We start from the raw sequence: 18,659 nt of genomic DNA, 5'->3' as shown, positions 1-18,659 counted from the left end.
ATGCTCAGGATCCTGCCTTTGACAAGAGCTCATGGGACGTGGAGGGTTGGAAGCAAGATTGGCCAGAGCTTGGAGGATGAGATGAAGCAGAGGAGATCCCAATGCTGGAGGGCAGTGATCTGACAAGATCAGGTGGAGAAGCTGGTTGGTGATGGAGCAGCAAAGGTGTGAGCTGCTGGATTGGGCGATGATGGATATTTCGAGACTAGGCCGGAGCCCAATTTTTTTGAGTTTGGTAGTGGTTTGTTGTGGTTGTTGATATTTGAAACAATTATGGTTTGTAACTTGAACAATAGTTTTTAGGGTTAAGGATCATGGATCCTTTGGACAATAGGTAGGATCGCAAATGGGTGGAGGGATCCTCTGTTTGGGGGATGAAGCCTTTGTGATCCCTGCCGCTTTTAATTTCCTGCACCTGCTAAGACCGCATAGACAATGGACACCCTTTGCCAACCCATGTGGACGGGCCACGTTTTGCTGGTAGAAATGTGGGTTGGCAATTTTGACAACTTTTTGAAAGGGTTTAAGATCCTTTTGTTAATAATATAACTCTAATCTTTCTGGCTTATCTCGTGTTGTTATTCTTTATTTATCTTCTTATTTCCAAGTTTTTAGAAACATATTTGTTAGAGTAACAAGAGTCGAGCAAACCATGTTTAATAAATTTAGGATATGATCCTAGATCAAATATCCTATCATTGAAAATTTTCAAGGATCATAGTTTTAGTTGTCAAAGTGTAGGGTTGGTTAGTATAATCAAAATAGTCAAGGATCATACCTGAGGATCCAAGTTAGGATCCTAACCTTTAATCAAGATAACCATAAGTAAAATTTAATGGATGATAAGGATCAAGGATCCTTATTTGTTAATCTTCGAGAACCTGAAAAATGGAACATATCTTGGGACTAAGCCAATGTAAAAGATAAATTAGTAGCTGGGGACATGCCCAAAGGATAACTGGGGATGATCCCAAAGGATCACTGGGAACAAGCCCAAAGGATAACTGGGGACAAGCCCGAAGGATAACTGGGGACAAGCCCAAAGGATCGTATGTAAACTGGAGTATGGCCCTTACTGGCGACTATCCAAACTTAGTGACATGAAAATGTCAAAACCTTAGCTAACGTGAAAACGTTAGAAACCTTATGAACGGATGTATGGTACGTCTACCATTATACGTAGGATCCTGGGTATAGCCAGTACGATGAGGTTTTCAGCCCCGGAAGTGGGTACTGGTCCCAAAGACGTGAACTATATCAGGATCATCGTGCGCTGCTGGCGGAAACTGGGGATAATCCCAAGGATAACTGGGGTTGGACCCAAGGATCTGTGTTGCTTTTGAAGATCTTTGACGATATGCTGTAGATACCTGAACTATCATAACTCAAATGGTTCGTGAGAAGAGGATGAAGGATACAGGATCCTTATCCTTTGGTAAAAAGTAAGGAAATGTAATAGTTTTAAGATAAGGACATTACCAGAGTAAGGATCACTGACATCACCGGGATCCTTTGAGGATACTTCAATGTAAGGATCACATGCTTGAAGGATCACGTTCACATAAAGTATCTCTTTAAGTGAACAGCATTCCAGGCTCTTGGTAATAAGTTTCCTTCCATGGTTAGCAATCTGTATGCCCCCTTTCCTGCTTCAGCCTCAATCAAGTAAGGGCCTTCCCACTTTGGTGCTAACTTTCCGTCAGCAGGATTAATAGTGTTTTGGAATGTTTTTCTCAACACCATATCTCCGACTTGGAACTTCCTTATCCTAACATTTTTGTTGTAAGCACCAGCCATTCTTTGTTGGTAGCTTGCCATCCTTATCCTAGCCAGGTCCCTGATTTCCTCAATAGTATCCAAATCCTGAGCCAGGATTGTAGCATTCTCTTCAGGATCACGAGCACTTGTTCTAGCGGTTGGGATCACCATCTCTGTTGGGATCACTGCTTCTGCCCCAAATACTAAAGAAAAAGGTGTTTGACCAGTGGCATTCTTGGGAGTCGTCCTGTCAGCCCATAGCACATAAGGTAACTCCTCTGCCCATTTTCCCTTCTTGGATCCTAGCTTCTTCTTCAGATTGTTGATGATGATCTTGTTGGATGATTCTGCTTGGCCGTTGGCCTGTGGATGAACTGGTGTTGATGTTATCATCTTGATTCCCCAACTGTCACAAAAGTTAGTAGTTCTGCTTCCAATGAATTGGGAACCATTATCACATACAATTTCAGAGGGAATGCCAAATCTAGTTATAATGTTTCTTTTGATAAAGGATATAACTTCTTTTTCTCTGACTTGAGCAAAAGCTTCAGCTCTATCCACTTAGAGAAGTAGTCAGTCATGGCAAGCATAAATACTTTTCCACCAGGTGCTTTAGGGAGCTTGCCAACTATATCCATCCCCCATCTCATGAATGGCCAAGAGGTTGGTATGGGGTGTAGCAATTCGGCCGGTTGATGAAGGATATTGTTGTGTCTTTGACAAGGATCACATTTCCTAGCATATTCTATAGCATCCCTTTTCATGGTTGGCCAGTAGTATCCTGTTCTAAGGATCCTTGAGAACAATGCCCTGCCCCCAGTGTGGTTTCCACAATCTCCTTCATGGAAGTCTCTCAACACTTCTTCAATTTCAGGATCCTTGATACATCTTAAATATGGTCCTGCAAGAGATCGTTTATATAGCACATTATTTAAGATTGTAAATTGAGATACCTTAATCCTGAAAGCTCTAGGATTTTCTCCCATCGGAATCTCCCCGTTTTGCAAGTATCTCATGATTGGTGAGATCCATGATCCTGCATAAGATTGATCTTCTTCACTAGGGATTACTGCAGTATCCTCTTCTATTTCCATGGCCACCTGATTTTCAATAGCAGGAGCCAGGATATGGATGATAGGGATACTTAAATCTCCTGGAATCTTTAAGGATGATCCTAGGTTGGCCAATGCATCAGCTTCCGTGTTATCCTCCCTTGGTACCTGTGTTAAGCTGAAAGAAACAAAAGAAAGTGCCAATTCTTTGACTACCTCTAAATATTTGGTTAGTTTTTCACCTTTAACAGCATAGGATCCATTAAAGTGATTGGTGATCAATAATGAGTCTACATATACTTTAAGATATTTCACCCCCATATCCTTAGCAATTTGCAAGCCAGCAATTAAGGCTTCATATTCAGCCTCATTGTTAGTTGCTTGGAACTCACAGGCTATGGAGTGGGGTATTATGTCCCCCTGTGGCGATTTTAGTAGTATCCCGAGCCCTGTGCCCTTGACATTTGAGGATCCATCAGTGTGTAGTATCCAAGGATCCTTGGTCTCATCCAGCTGCTGGACTTCCAATTCTGCTTCCTTTTGTAGATCACTACTGAAATCAGCCACAAAGTCAGCTAGTGCTTGGGATTTGGTGGCTGTTCTTGGCTCATATCTTATATCATGGGCACTAAGCTTTACTGCCCACTAAGCCATTCTTCCTGACATCTCTGGTTTCCTGAGGACATTCTTAATTGGAAAATTAGTTCTAACAACAATAGTATGGGTTTCAAAATAATGCCTTAACTTAGTTGATGCCATGATTAATGCAAGAATAAGTTTTTCGAGGTGTGAGTACCTGGATTCGGCATCAAGTAAACTCTTACTTACATAGTAGATAGGATATTGTGTACCTTCGTGATCCTTAACAAGGACAGCACTTACAGCGGTTGAGGATACCGCCAGGTATAAGGATAACACATCTCCTTTTTCGGGTTTTGATAATGCTGGTGCTGAGGACATATATTCTTTAAGGGCTTGTAAAGCATTCTCATGTTTCTCAGTCCATTCAAACTTCTTGTTCTTCCTTAGGATATCGTAAAATTCTTTACATTTTTCTGAGGATTTTGATATGAACCTGTTCAGAGCTGCTATCCTGCCTGTTAGCCTTTGCACATCCTTAGCATTAGCAGGGGACTTGATGTTCACTAGTGCTTTAATTTGCTCCGGACTTGCTTCAATGCCCCTCTGAGTTACCATATATCCTAGGAATTTACCTGCCTTAACACCAAAGTGGCATTTTGAAGGATTAAGCTTCATGTTATAGTTATCAAGGATATCAAATGCTTCTTCCAAATCCCTTAGGTGATCCTCAGCTTTCTTTGATTTGACTACCATATCATCTATGTATACTTCCATAGTTTGTCCAATTTGATCTTTGAACATCATATTCACCAGCCTTTGATATGTTGCACCTGCATTCCTTAATCCAAAAGGCATGGCAATATAACAATACAAACCTGTTGGGGTCATAAAGGCTGTATCCTCTTGGTCAGATGGTTCCATCTGAATTTGTTGGAATCCAGATGATGCATCCATAAAGGTCAACAGTTCATGCCCCGCTGTTGCATCCACCATGGAGTCAATGTGGGGTAATGGGAAAGGATCCTTGGGACATGCCTTATTCAGATCAATGAAATCGACACATACCCTCCACTTTCCATTTTTCTTTTGGACAACGACCACATTGGCTAACCATTTTGGATACTTTACCTCTCTGATCATACCTGCTCGAAGTAGTCTCTCTACTTCTTCTTGGATAATGGCATTCCTTTCTGGTGCAAACTTCCTCCTTTTTTGATGGATTGGTTTGATAGACCTGTCAATGCCAAGTTTGTGAGTAATAATATCCTTAGATATACCTGTCATATCTTCATGTTTCCAAGCAAAGATAGATTTTCTTCTTTTGAGGAAGGATATTAAGTCTTCTTTCATCTTGCCAAGGATCTCTGATCCGATATAGATTTTTGATTCAGGATTACTAGGATCCAAGAGGATTTCGTCCACATCTTGTTCCCTTGCCTCCAAGACATTCCTCGGAGGATACTGTAATTGCTATTGCTCCCTTGGCTTCGAGGTTGGCTTCATGGATGAGGTATAGCAATCCTTAGCCTCCTGCTGATCACTGTCGATCTTGATTATTCCCCATGGGCTAGGGAGCTTCACACATTGATGGTAGGTGGATGGGACTGCTTTTATATCATGTATCCAAGGCCTGCCAAGGATAACATTGCAACAAGATAGACAGTCAATAACACAAAATTTCGGATAATTATGTAATCCTTCCACGTAGATTGGGAGTTTGATGTCCCCCAGAGTTTTCTTCGTTTCTCCACTGAATCCTACAAGCACGGAGGATCTTGGTGTGATGTCTGATTCTGGAATACCCATTTTCTTCAGAACATCAAGCTGGATAATGTTCACTGAGCTTCCTCCATCGATAAGGATCCTGCGGACAAAATGGTTAGAGATAAAGAGAGTAATAACCAAACTATCATGACGAGGATCCTGAATGTTAATGCGATCATCCTCATCAAACGTTATCATCTTCCCCTCTGAGACACTTGATGTTCTAATAGGTCTTTCTCCATTATCCATTTTTGACTCCTTTGCATGCCTTTTGGCCGCCGAGAAGGATGTACCACAGATGTCTGATCCTCCGGAAATAAAGTTGATCACTTGTGCATTTGCCGGAGGTGCTGGAGCCTTTTCAGGGATCCTTTCAGGATCCTGAGTCCTTTGCTTTTTTCTTCCCAACAATTCTTTTAGGTGCCCCTTGCTTAACAGATATCCAATCTCTTTTCTTAAAGCTATGCATTCTTCAGTTAGATGCCCGAAATCCTCATGGTATGCACACCATTTTGACTTGTCTTTAGTCCCGGATGGTTTATCATTCTTCCTGGGCCACCTAGCTTTTTCACCTAGATTCTGCATTGCAAGGATTAGTTCATGATTATCAACGGAAAAACAGTATTCTGAGATTGGAGGATAATCTTCATCATCCTCTTCTTGGTCAACAGCATGCACATTCTGGTTTTCATTTCTATGGTAGGATTTGAATTTGTTGTGCTTGAAGGAGGATCCTTGCTTCTCCTGTTTTGAGGATCCTACTTGTCTCTCCTGGATCCTCTTGTCATCCTCTAGCCGGATGAACCTGAGTGCCTGAGTTCTTACTTCATCTAGATTCCTGCATGGTGTCATAACAAGATCATCATATGAATAGTGAATCCTTAAGCAGTCCCATTTTGAAGGCTTCAACAGCCGTAGCCATATCCAAGTTGGGAATGTCCAAGGATTCTTTACTAAATTTAGTTATATAATCCCTTAATGATTCATTATGACCTTGAGTTACCCTATATAAATCACCGGTTAATCTTTCAAATTTTCTACTACAAGAGAATTGGTTATAGAATAAATTAACTAAATTAGCAAATGAAGTAATAGAGTAAGGGGGAAGACTTAGCAGCCACTTAAGAGCTGATCCAGTAAGAGTGGATCCAAATCCTTTACATAGGCATGCTTCCTTCAACTTTTCTGGGATAGGGTTGATCTCCATCCTTTCCCTGTATTGTGCTATGTGCTCCTCTGGATCCGTTGTACCATCATACAGCTTCATAGTAGGGATATGGAACCTTTTGGGTACCTCTGCATCACAAATTGGTGGTGCAAAGCGAGATACCTTGTGGCTTCCATCTGCAATCTCTGGGATAGGCTTGACTACCCCTGGAACACTTGAGATCATATCTTTTAGCTTCTGCAATTCCCTGGCCATAGCATGATTGATACCTGTATCCTGCATGAATCCATGGTTAGTGGTATGATAATTATTTAAAGTGTTACCTCCCATTGGGTTCAAGTTAGTGAATCCATATTGCTGGGATTCTGGAATAACGGAGGGACCAGTGGAAGCAATGGTCTGCATTGGAATGAAGTCCCCTTGATGGACATCTAGACTTCCTGTTTGCAAACTTTTTAGGGATCCTGGCATGTGGGAGGATCCTGGTATCTGGAAGGATCCTGGAGCGAAGGAGGATCCTTGACCCTGGGATGATCCTGGAATAAAGTAGGATCCTTGACCCTGGGATGATCCTGGAACAAAGTGGGATCCTTGAAACTGCTGTGTTCCCGGATAGGCTCCCGAATTCATGAAGGATCCCATATGCTGGGGATAGGATCCTGCCGGCTGAAAGTGTGAGCCTGATGCCTGAGTCATTACTGTTGATCCGAGGTGCAATCCTCTTGATTCTCCCATAATTTGCACGTCTGGAATTTCCGATGGCTGAGAAGTGATCATTGGAGTATCAAAGTTCAAGGATTTGGGCATCAGTGGGGAATGATCCTCTGCCGTTCTCTTTTGTCTTTTGAGATCTCCAATTTCCCTGAGGATCATGTCATTAGTTTCATCCTGCCGCTGCATGCGATCCTTCATCTGCAAAATCAAAGTAAATACATCACTAGTACTGGGAGTATAAGAATTCATAGCAGAGGAAGATGGAGGTTTAGAGTTAGTAGGAGTTGGTCTCTTCTCAGCATTCTTCTGGGATCCTGCCGGTGGAGGAGGTAGAGTGTTCTGAGATGAGGTGACTGCAGACATCGCCGTGGACATGTTTTTCAATGATGAAGCCATGTAATTCTTTGAAATGATTTCGAACAACAGGTTTTCTTATGAATGAAGCACCAATTGCCCCACGGTGGGCGCCAAACTGTTTTGGTCAAAAATCACACAAGGATAATGCAACCAAACTTTATGTAAATGGGGTATGATGCTTGGTTTGTAGAAAAAGTAAAGGATCACTTCAGTATAAGAAATATGAAAAGACACAATGATTTATACGAGGAAAAAGCCCTTGATCAATGTATGATCTTCGGCATAAAAAACCTCGGGTGATGGCAACTACCGATCACCAAACTTCAATATAAGATAAATAGTTACAACTTTGGATGATAATGAGCTGAGTACAAGGATCACTATAGTTTCGAGTGTCTAAGCGTGTGAGAGTTGTGTTGTGTGTTCTTCCGAATGAGGAAGAGTGTTATATATACAAGTGTAGGTGACCTATTTTAGGTAAAAAGACTAATAATCAGCTCATTACCCCTTTAGAAATAAAAGTAAATCTAGCCTAAATTATCGCCCTTAAATCATGCCAAATTCCCATATCCTTCACAACGTCCATCTCCGATTAAGCACATGCCATAGTTGTGAAGACGTGTCCTTTAATTGTGATGCTAAGAGCGGATCCTGCTAGTCATTCCTGCAAAACAACATTGAATTCAACGAAAGCAACTGTTAGCATGAGGATCCTATGATGGTCCGTGATCCTGATCCTGGAACTCTGCTGAGGATCACTATCTGCCAAAGAAACAAGGATCACTGGTTAGGATCACATGTGAGGATCATGTATTGTAAAAATCCAGCCCTAACAGAAGCTAGGATCCAAGAAGGGGAAATGGGCAGAGGAGTTACCTTATGTGCTATGGGCTGATAGGACAACTCCCAAGAATGCCACTGGTCAAACACCTTTCTCTTTAGTATTTGGGGCAGAAGCAGTGATCCCAACAGAGATGGTGATCCCAACTGCTAGAACAAGCGCTCGTGATCCTGAAGAGAATGCTACAATCCTGGCTCAGGATTTGGATACTATTGAGGAAATCAGGGATCTGGCTAGGATAAGGATGGCAAGCTACCAACAAAGAATGGCTGGTGCTTACAACAAAAATGTTAGGATAAGGAAGTTCCAAGTCGGAGATATGGTGTTGAGAAAAGCATTCCAAAACACTATCAATCCTGCTGACGGGAAGTGTTTTGGTCAAAAATCACACAAGGATAATGTAACCAAACTTTATGTAAACGGGGTATGATGCTTGGTTAATTATGAAAGTAAAGGATCACTTCTGTGATAAAGATGCAAAGACACAACGATTTATACGAGGAAAAAGCCCTTGATCAATATATGATCTCCGGCATAAAAAACCTCGGGTGATGGCAACTACCGATCACCAAACTTCAATATAAGAAAAATATGATTACAACTTTGGATGATAATGAGCTGAGTACAAGGATCACTATTGTTTCGAGTGTCTAAGTGTGTGAGAGTTGCGTTGTATGTCGTGTGTCCTCTTCCAAATGATGGAGAGTGGTATTTATACAAGTGTAGGTGACCTATTTTAGGTAAAAGGACTAATTATCAGCTCATTACCCCTTTAGAAATAAAGACAATCTAGCCTAAATTGCTGCCCATGAATCAAGCCATGTTTCCATATCCTGTGCAACGTCTTTCTTCGATTAAGCTCTTGCCATAATTGTGAAGACGCGTCCCTGGATCACGATGCCTAGAGCGTATCCTGCTAGATATTCCTGCAAAAATAACATTGCATTAAGCGAAGATGATCGTTAGTATGAGGATCCTATAATGTCCCATGATCCTGATCCTGAAGTCCGGCTGAGGATCATTGTCTGCCAAAGAAACAAGGATCACTGGTTAGGATCACGTGTAAGGATCACCTATATTAAAAATCCAGCCCTAACAATTGCCCCCAAAATATAAGGAGTTTATTGTAAATTGACGAGTTATATTTTGTTTCGATCTTATCCCCAACGGGCGATTCCGAATAACTAGCTGTTACACATGGACTAGCCGTTGTGATCATTACGTCATAGATGTGACAATCCCTGCAGATCATGATTATAAATAGGAGATAGGGTGAGGATCAGTTTGTATTTAAATTCAAGATACACTCCCTTTATATTCTGCACCGAAGATTGATCAGGTACTCTTCTCTTTCTCACTTTCTTTTCTCTTTGCTCTGTTTTCTGCTTCTACTCTGTTTCCGTCTCGTCACAAACATGTTGCTCCGGAATTCTCCACACAAGGATTCCAAGAAGGATAGTCCCTTAAAAAGCCAGGGGATTATCAAGGATTCTCCTACGGAGAGGTGTTGCTTTATTGATGTTCACATAGACAGAATTCGTCATTGCTTTCCGGCGAATGCTGTTTTCAAGTCCTTCACACCTACCGCTCTGAGTGACTCTGTTTCGGATACCTGGGTGGCTTTTCCTGCTACTCCATTTACCATAGGGTATTCATATCCTTTTCCATTGTTCACCCAATCTTTCTTTTCCTTAACTGGCATCTCATATATCCAAGCTATGCCGATGATCTGGAGGGTTCTGTATACCTTCGAGAGGATCATCGAGCAGGAAGGGATTGATCTGGGGATGGCGGAGTTAGCTGAGTTTTACGATCTCACCACCTTTGGTTCTCACCGGTATTTGTTGAAACGGAAAGCCGGGGAGGATCACCCTGTCTTCAAGGTTACTAAGAACGATACAAACTGGAAGCGTCGCTTTTTCTTTGTTAGGAGGGATTCCATCCCAGATGGGAAGGATCTGCCCAAGGAATGGGCCACTCATGGTAGGATAGAGGGTCCTCGAAGGATCACTATCAGTCCTGTCTCATATGATGAGGATCACTAATGTCTTTTTTTATCTCTTGTGCAGCTACATCCATTGCTCATCTGAAATTAAGCCCTGCTGCAAAAGAGAGAGTCCTAGCTTTTAAAAAGCTTAATCCTGAAATCAGAAGTTTCCAAGTCACCGTCCAAGATTCTCAAGAAGTATCCTCTGCATCTGCCACTATGTCAAGTAAGTATCCTTATAGAAAATAAATTAAATGTAGGATTGTTTGATTAATAAAGCAACTTATCTTGTTTTTGATTGTGTAGGTGCTGGAAAGTCTGCCAGGTCTGTCAAATCTGCCTCCAAATTTGGGATAAGTGATCTTGCCAATGTCACATCTTCAAAGAAGAAGGCTCCTGCTGCCAGTCCTTCAGTATCAGCTCCCAAAGCACCTATCCGAGGCAAGGGGAAGAAGAGGAAGACTACTGAAGATCTACAAGGATTTCCCCTCCTCCGTCAGCAATTCCTTGACTATGTGAATGAGGTAAGGATCACTGCCCCTGTTGGTTATCCGCCTCGCATATCCTGTTTGTGTATCCTGCTTTTCTTGAGGATCATCTGATCCTAAGCTTATCTTTTTTCTCCTGTTGCAGAAACTTGCCGAGATTGAGACCTATCTTGGCCATGTTGAGGACCAGGAGAGCCAAATTGCCGAGCTTCAACAAATGGGCGTGCTTAAGGATCTCAAGATAGCAGATCTTGAGAAGGAACTCCGGGCCACGAAGGATGAGGCTGCTCAGAGGTTGATCGATATGGATAACGAGAAGCAGGAGATCACCCAAGATGCAAAGGTCTCCGCGGCAATTGCTATGTACAAGATACAACTTCAGATGGCTGAGGAGGCTCAGGATCCTACCTTTGACAAAAGCTCGTGGGACGTTGAAGGTTGGAAGGCAAGGCTGGCGGACCTGGAGGACGAGGATGAGGCTGAGGAGATCCCCATGCTGGAAGGTGGTGATGCTGAGAAGGATCAAGGTGGAGATGCTGGTGGTGATGAAGCAGCGAAGGTGTAGGCTGCATGATTGGGCGATGATGGATATTTCGAGACTAGGCCGGAGCCCAATTTTTTTAGGATTGGTAGTGGTTTTTTGTGGTTGTTGATGGTTTGAAACAGTTATGGTCTGTAATCTCTGAACAATAGTTTCTTAGGGTTAAGGATCCCGGATCCTTTGAACAATAGGTAGGATTACAAAAGGTGGAGGGATCCTCTGTTTGGGGGATGAAGCCTTTGTGATCCTGCCGCTTTTATTTTCCTGCACAATGCTAAGACCGCATAGACAATGGACACCCTTTGCCAACCCATGTGGACGGGCCACGTTTTGCTGGTAGAAATGTGGGTTGGCAATTTTGACAACTTTCTTGAAAGGGTTAATGATCCTTTTGTTTAATAATATAACTTTAACTTTTCTGGCTTATCTTGTGTTGTTATTCTTATCTTCTTGTCTCTTAGTTGTTTTTGTAGTATATTTGTTTAAAGTGGCAAGAGTTGAAAATATATTTAATAAAATTAGGATATGATCCTAGATCAAATATCCTAATATTGAAAATATTCAAAGTATTTTAGTTCAAGGACCATAGGTTTGGTTGTCAAAGTATAAGGGTCGGTTAGGATAATGAGTATAATCAAAATAGTCAAGGATCATACCTGAGGATCCAAGTTAGGATCCTACCCTTCAATCGGGATAACCATAAGTAAAACTTTTAATGGATATTAAGGATTAAGGATCCTTAATTGTTTAACTTCGAAAACCTGAAAAAACGGAACATAACTTGGGACTAAGCCAATGTAAGAGATAAATTAGCAACTGGGGACATGCCCAAAGGATAACCGAGAATGATCCCGGAGGATCACTGGGGACAAGCCCAAAGGATAACTGGGGATGATCCCGGAGGATCACTGGGGACAAGCCCAAAGGATCATATGTAAACTGGAGTATGGCCCTTACTGGCGACTATCCAAACTTAGTGACATGAAAATGTCAAAACCTTAGCTAACGTGAAAACGTTAGAAACCTTAGGAACGGATGTATGGTACGTCTACCATTATACGGAGGATCCTGGGTATAGCCAGTACGATGAGGTTGTCAGCCCCGGAAGTGGGTACTGGTCCCAAAGACGTGAACTATATCAGGATCATCGAGCGCTGCTGGCGGAAACTGGGGATAATCCCAAGGATAACTGGGGTTGGACCCAAGGATCTGCGGTGCTTTTGAAGATCTTTGACGATATGCTGAAGATACCTGGACTTATCATAACTCAAATGTTTCGTGAGTAGAGGATGAAGGATGCATGATCCTTATCCTTAGGTAAAAAGTAAGAAAATGCAATAGTTTCTAGGATAAGCATATTACCAGAGTAGGGATCACTGATATCACCGGGATCCTTTAAGGATACTTCATTGTAAGGATCACGTGCACGGAGGATCATGTTCACATGAAATATTTCTTTAAGTGAACAGCATTCCAGGCTCTTGGCAACAAGTTTCCTTCCATGGTTAGCAACCTGTATGCCCCCTTTCCTGCTTCGGCTTCAATCAAGTAGGGACCTTCCCATTTTGGTGCTAACTTCCCGTCAGCAGGATTGATAGTATTTTGAAATGCTTTTCTTAACACCATGTATCCAACTTGGAACTTCCTTATTCTGACATTTTTGTTGTAGGCACCAGCCATTCTTTGTTGGTAGCTTGCCATCCTTATCCTAGCTAGATCCCTGATTTCCTCAATAGTATCCAAATCCTGAGCTAGGATTGTAGCATTTTCTTCAGGATCACGAGCACTTGTTCTAGCAGTTGGGATCACCATTTCTGTTGGGATCACTGCTTCTGCCCCAAATACTAAAGAGAAAGGTGTTTGACCAGTGGCATTCTTGGGAGTTGTCCTATCAGCCCATAGCACATAAGGTAACTCCTCTGCCCATTTCCCCTTCTTGGATCCTAGCTTCTTCTTCAGATTGTTGATGATGATCTTGTTGGATGATTCTGCTTGACCATTGGCTTGTGGGTGAACTGGTGTTGATGTGATCATCTTGATTCCCCAACTGTCACAAAAGTTAGTAGTTCTGCTTCCAATGAATTGGGAACCATTATCACATACAATTTCAGAGGGAATGCCAAATCTAGTTATAATGTTTCTTTTGATGAAGGATATGACTTCCTTTTCTCTGACTTGGGCGAAGGCTTCAGCTTCTATCCATTTAGAAAAATAGTCAGTCATGGCAAGCATAAATACTTTTCCACCAGGTGCTTTAGGAAGCTTGCCCACTATATCCATTCCCCATCTCATGAATGGCCAAGAGGATGGTATAGGGTGTAGCAGTTCAGCTGGTTGATGAAGGATATTGCTGTGTCTTTGACAAGGATCACATTTCCTAGCATATTCTACAGCATCCCTTTTCATGGTTGGCCAGTAGTATCCTGTTCTAAGGATCCTTGAGAATAATGCCCTGCCCCCAGTGTGGTTTCCACAATCTCCTTCATGGAAGTCTCTCAACACTTCTCCAATTTCAGGATCCTCAATGCATCTTAAGTATGGTCCTGCAAGGGATCGTTTATATAGCACATTATTTAAGATTGTAAATTGAGATACCTTGATCCGGAAAGCTCTAGGATTTTCTCCCGTTGGAATCTCTCCGTTTTGCAAGTATTTCATGATTGGTGAGACCCATGATCCTGAATAAGATTGAGCTTCTTCACTAGGGATTATTGCAGTATCCTCTTCTATTTCCATGGCCACTTGATTTTCAATAGCAGGAGCCAGGATATGGATGATAGGGATACTTATGTCTTCTGGAATTTTCAAGGATGATCCTAAGTTGGCCAATGCATCAGCTTCCGTGTTATCCTCCCTTGGTACCTGTGTTAAGCTGAAAGAAACAAAAGAGAGTGCCAATTTTTTGACTATCTCTAAATATTTGGTTAGTTTTTCACCTTTAACAGCATAGGATCCGTTAAAGTGATTGGTGATCAATAATGAGTCTACATATACTTTAAGATATTTTACCCCCATATCCTTAGCAATTTGCAAGCCAGCAATCAAGGCTTCATACTCAGCCTCATTGTTAGTTGCTTGGAACTCACAGGCTATGGAGTGGGGTATTATGTCCCCCTGTGGCGATTTTAGTAGGATCCTGAGCCCTGTGCCCTTGACATTTGAGGATCCGTCAGTGTGTAGTATCCAAGGATCCTTGGTTTCATCCAGCTGCTGGACCTCCAATTCTGCTTCTTTTTGTAGATCACTACTGAAATCAGCCACAAAGTCGGCTAAGGCTTGTGATTTAATGGCTGTTCTTGGTTCGTATCTTATATCATGGGCACTAAGCTTCACTGCCCACTTAGCCATTCTCCCTGACATCTCCGGTTTCCTGAGGACATTCTTAATTGGAAAATTAGTTTTAACAACAATAGTATGGGTTTCAAAATAATGCCTTAACTTAGTGGATGCCATGATTAATGCAAGAATAAGTTTTTCGAGGTGTGAGTACCTGGATTCGGCATCAAGTAGACTTTTACTTACATAGTAGATAGGATATTGTGTACCTTCGTGATCCTTGACAAGGACAGCACTTACAGTGGTTGAGGATACCGCCAGGTATAAGGATAACACATCTCCTTTTTCCGGTTTTGCTAATGCTGGTGCTGAGGACATATATTCTTTAAGGGCTTGTAAAGCGTTCTCATGCTTCTCAGTCCATTCCAACTTCTTATTCTTCCTTAGGATATCGTAGAATTCTTTGCATTTTTCTGAGGATTTCGATATGAACCTGTTCAAAGCTGCTATCCTGCCTGTCAGTCTTTGAACATCCTTGGCATTGGCAGGAGATTTGATATTTACTAATGCTTTGATTTGTTCCGGGCTTGCTTCAATGCCCCTCTGAGTTACCATATATCCTAGGAATTTTCCTGCCTTAACACCAAAATGGCATTTTGAAGGATTTAGTTTCATGTTGTAACTATCAAGGAAATCGAATGCTTCTTCCAAATCCTTTAGGTGATCCTCAGCTTTCTTTGATTTGACCACCATGTCATCTATGTACACCTCCATAGTTTTTCCAATTTGATCTTTGAACATCATATTCACTAGCCTTTGATATGTTGCACCTGCATTTCTTAGTCCAAAAGGCATGGCAATATAACAATATAAACCGGTTGGGGTCATAAAGGCTGTATCCTCTTGGTCAGATGGTTCCATCTGAATTTGTTGGAATCCAGATGATGCATCCATGAAGGTTAACAGTTCATGCCCCGCCGTTGCATCCACCATGGAGTCAATGTGGGGTAATGGGAAAGGATCCTTGGGACATGCCTTATTCAAATCAGTGAAATCGACACATACCCTCCACTTTCCATTTTTCTTTTGGACAACAACCACATTGGCTAACCATTTTGGATATTTTACCTCTCTGATCATACCTGCTCGAAGTAGTCTCTCTACTTCTTCTTGGATAATGGCATTTCTTTCTGGTGCAAACTTCCTCCTTTTTTGATGGATTGGTTTGATAGACCTGTCAATGCCAAGTTTGTGAGTAATAATATCCTTAGATATACCTGTCATGTCTTCATGTTTCCAAGCAAAGGTGGATTTTCGTCTTCTGAGGAAGGATAATAAGTCTTCTTTCATCTTGCCAAGGATCCCTGATCCGATATAGATTTTTGATTCAGGATCACTAGGATCCAAGAGGATTTCATCCACATCTTGTTCCCTTGCCTCCAAGACATTCCTTGGAGGATACTGTAATTGCTATTGCTCCCTTGGTTTCGAGGTTGGCTTCATAGATGAGGTATAACAATCCTTAGCCTCCTGCTGATCACTATCGATCTTGATTATTCCCCATGGGCTAGGGAGCTTCACACATTGATGGTAGGTAGATGGGACTGCTTTCATATCATGTATCCAAGGCCTGCCAAGGATAACGTTGCAACAAGATAAACAGTCAATAACACAAAATTTTTGATAATTATGTAATCCTTCCACGTAGATTGGGAGTTTGATGTCCCCCAGAGTTTTCTTCGTTTCCCCACTGAATCCTACAAGCACGGAGGATCTTGGTGTGATGTCTGATTCTAGGATTCCCATCTTCTTCAGGACATCCAGCTGGATAATGTTCACTGAGCTCCCGCCATCAATAAAGATCCTGCGGACAAAATGGTTAGAGATAAAGAGAGTGATAACTAAACTATCATGGTGAGGATCCTGAATGTTGATGCGATCATCCTCATCAAATGTTATCATCTTCCCTTCTGAGACACTTGATGTTCTAATAGGCCTTTCTCCATTATCCATTTTTGATTCTTTTGCATGTCTTTTGGCCGCCGAGAAGGATGTACCACAGATGTCTGATCCTCCGGATATGAAGTTGATCACTTGTGCATTTGCCGGAGGTGCTGGAGCTTTTTCGGGGATCCTTTCAGGATCCTGGGTCCTTTGCTTTTTTCTCCCCAATAATTCTTTTAGATGCCCCTTGCTTAGCAGGTATCCAATTTCTTTCCTTAAGGCTATGCAATCTTCAGTTAGATGCCCGAAATCCTCATGGTATGCACACCATTTTGACTTGTCTTTAGTCCCGGATGGTTTATCATTCTTCCTGGGCCATCTAGCTTTTTCACCTAGATTCTGCATTGCAAGGATCAGTTCATGATTATCAACGGAGAAACAATATTCTGAGATTGGAGGATAATCTTCATCATCCTCTTCTTGGTCAACAGCATGCACATTCTTGTTTTCATTTCTATGGTAGGATTTGAATTTGTTGTTCTTGAAGGAGGATCCTTGCTTCTCCTGTTTTGAGGATCCTACTTGTCTCTCCTGGATCCTCTTGTCATCCTCCAGCCGGATGAACCTGAGTGCTCGAGTTCTTACTTCATCTAGATTCCTGCATGGTGTCATAACAAGATCATCATAGAATAATGAATCCTTAAGCAGTCCCATTTTGAAGGCTTCAACAGCCGTAGCCATATCCAAGTTGGGAATGTCCAAGGATTCTTTGCTAAATTTAGTTATATAATCCCTTAATGATTCATTATGATTTTGAGTTATCCTGTACAAATCACTAGTTAATTTTTCAAATTTTCTACTACAAGAGAATTGGTTATTGAATAAATTAACTAAATTGGCAAATGAAGTAATAGAGTAAGGGGGAAGACTTAGCAGCCACTTAAGAGCTGATCCAGTAAGAGTGGATCCAAATCCTTTACATAGGCATGCTTCCTTCAACTTTTCTGGGATAGGATTGATTTCCATCCTTTCCCTGTATTGTGCTATATGCTCCTCTGGATCCGTTGTGCCATCATACAGCTTCATGGTAGGGATATGGAACCTTTTGGGTACCTCTGCATCACAAATTGGTGGTGCAAAGCGAGATACCTTGTGGCTTCCATCTACAATTTCTGGGATAGGCTTGACTACCCCTGGAACACTTGAGATCATATCTTTTAGCTTCTGCAACTCCCTGGCCATAGCATGATTGGTACCTGTATCCTTCATGAATCCATGGTTAGTGGTAGGATAATTATTTAAAGTGTTACCTCCCATTGGGTTCAAGTTAGGGAACCCATATTGCTGGGATTCTGGAACAACGGAGGGACCAGTGGAAGCAATGGTCTGCATTGGAATGAAGTCCCCTTGATGGACATCTAGACTTCCTGTTTGCAAACTTTTTAGGGATCCTGGTATCTGGAAGGATCCTGGTGTCTGGGAGGATCCGGAAATGAAGGAGGATCCTTGAACCTGGGATGATCCTGGAACAAAGGAGGATCCTTGGCCCTGGAATGGTCCTGGAACAAAGGAGGATCCTTGGCCCTGGAATGATCCTGGAACAAAGTAGGATCCTTGAAACTGCTGTGCCCCCGGATAGGCTCCTGAATTCATGAAGGATCCCATGTACTGGGGATAGGATCCTACTGGCTGAAAATGTGAGCCTGATGTCTGAGTCATTGCTGCCGAGTTGAGATGTGATCCTCTTAACTCCCCTATGATTTGCACGTCCGGGATCCCTGATGGCTGGGAAGTGATCATTGGAGTATCGAAGCTCAAGGATTTGGGCATCAGTGGGGAATGATCCTCTGCCGCTTTCTTTTGTCTTTTGAGGTCTCCAATTTCCCTGAGGATCCTGTCATTAGTCTCATCCTGCCGCTGCATACGATCCTTCATCTGCAAAATTAAAGCAAATACATCACTAGTACTGGGAATAGAAGAATTCATAGCAGAAGAAGATAGAGGTTTAGAGAAAGTGGGAGTTGATCTCTTCTCAGTATTTTTCTAAGATCCTGCCGGTGGAGGAGGCAAAGTGGTTTGTGATGAGGTGACTGCAGGCATCGCCATGGACGTGTTCTTCAATGATGAAGCCATGTAACTCTTTGAAATGATTTCGAACAAAAGATTTTCTTATGAATGAAGCACCAA

The sequence above is a fragment of the Helianthus annuus genome, chromosome 11, assembly GCF_002127325.2.
Source record: "Helianthus annuus cultivar XRQ/B chromosome 11, HanXRQr2.0-SUNRISE, whole genome shotgun sequence".
Taxonomy (NCBI): Eukaryota; Viridiplantae; Streptophyta; class Magnoliopsida; order Asterales; family Asteraceae; genus Helianthus; species Helianthus annuus.
The sequence above is the reverse complement of the archived record's forward strand: the minus strand, read 5'-3'. Positions refer to the sequence as shown.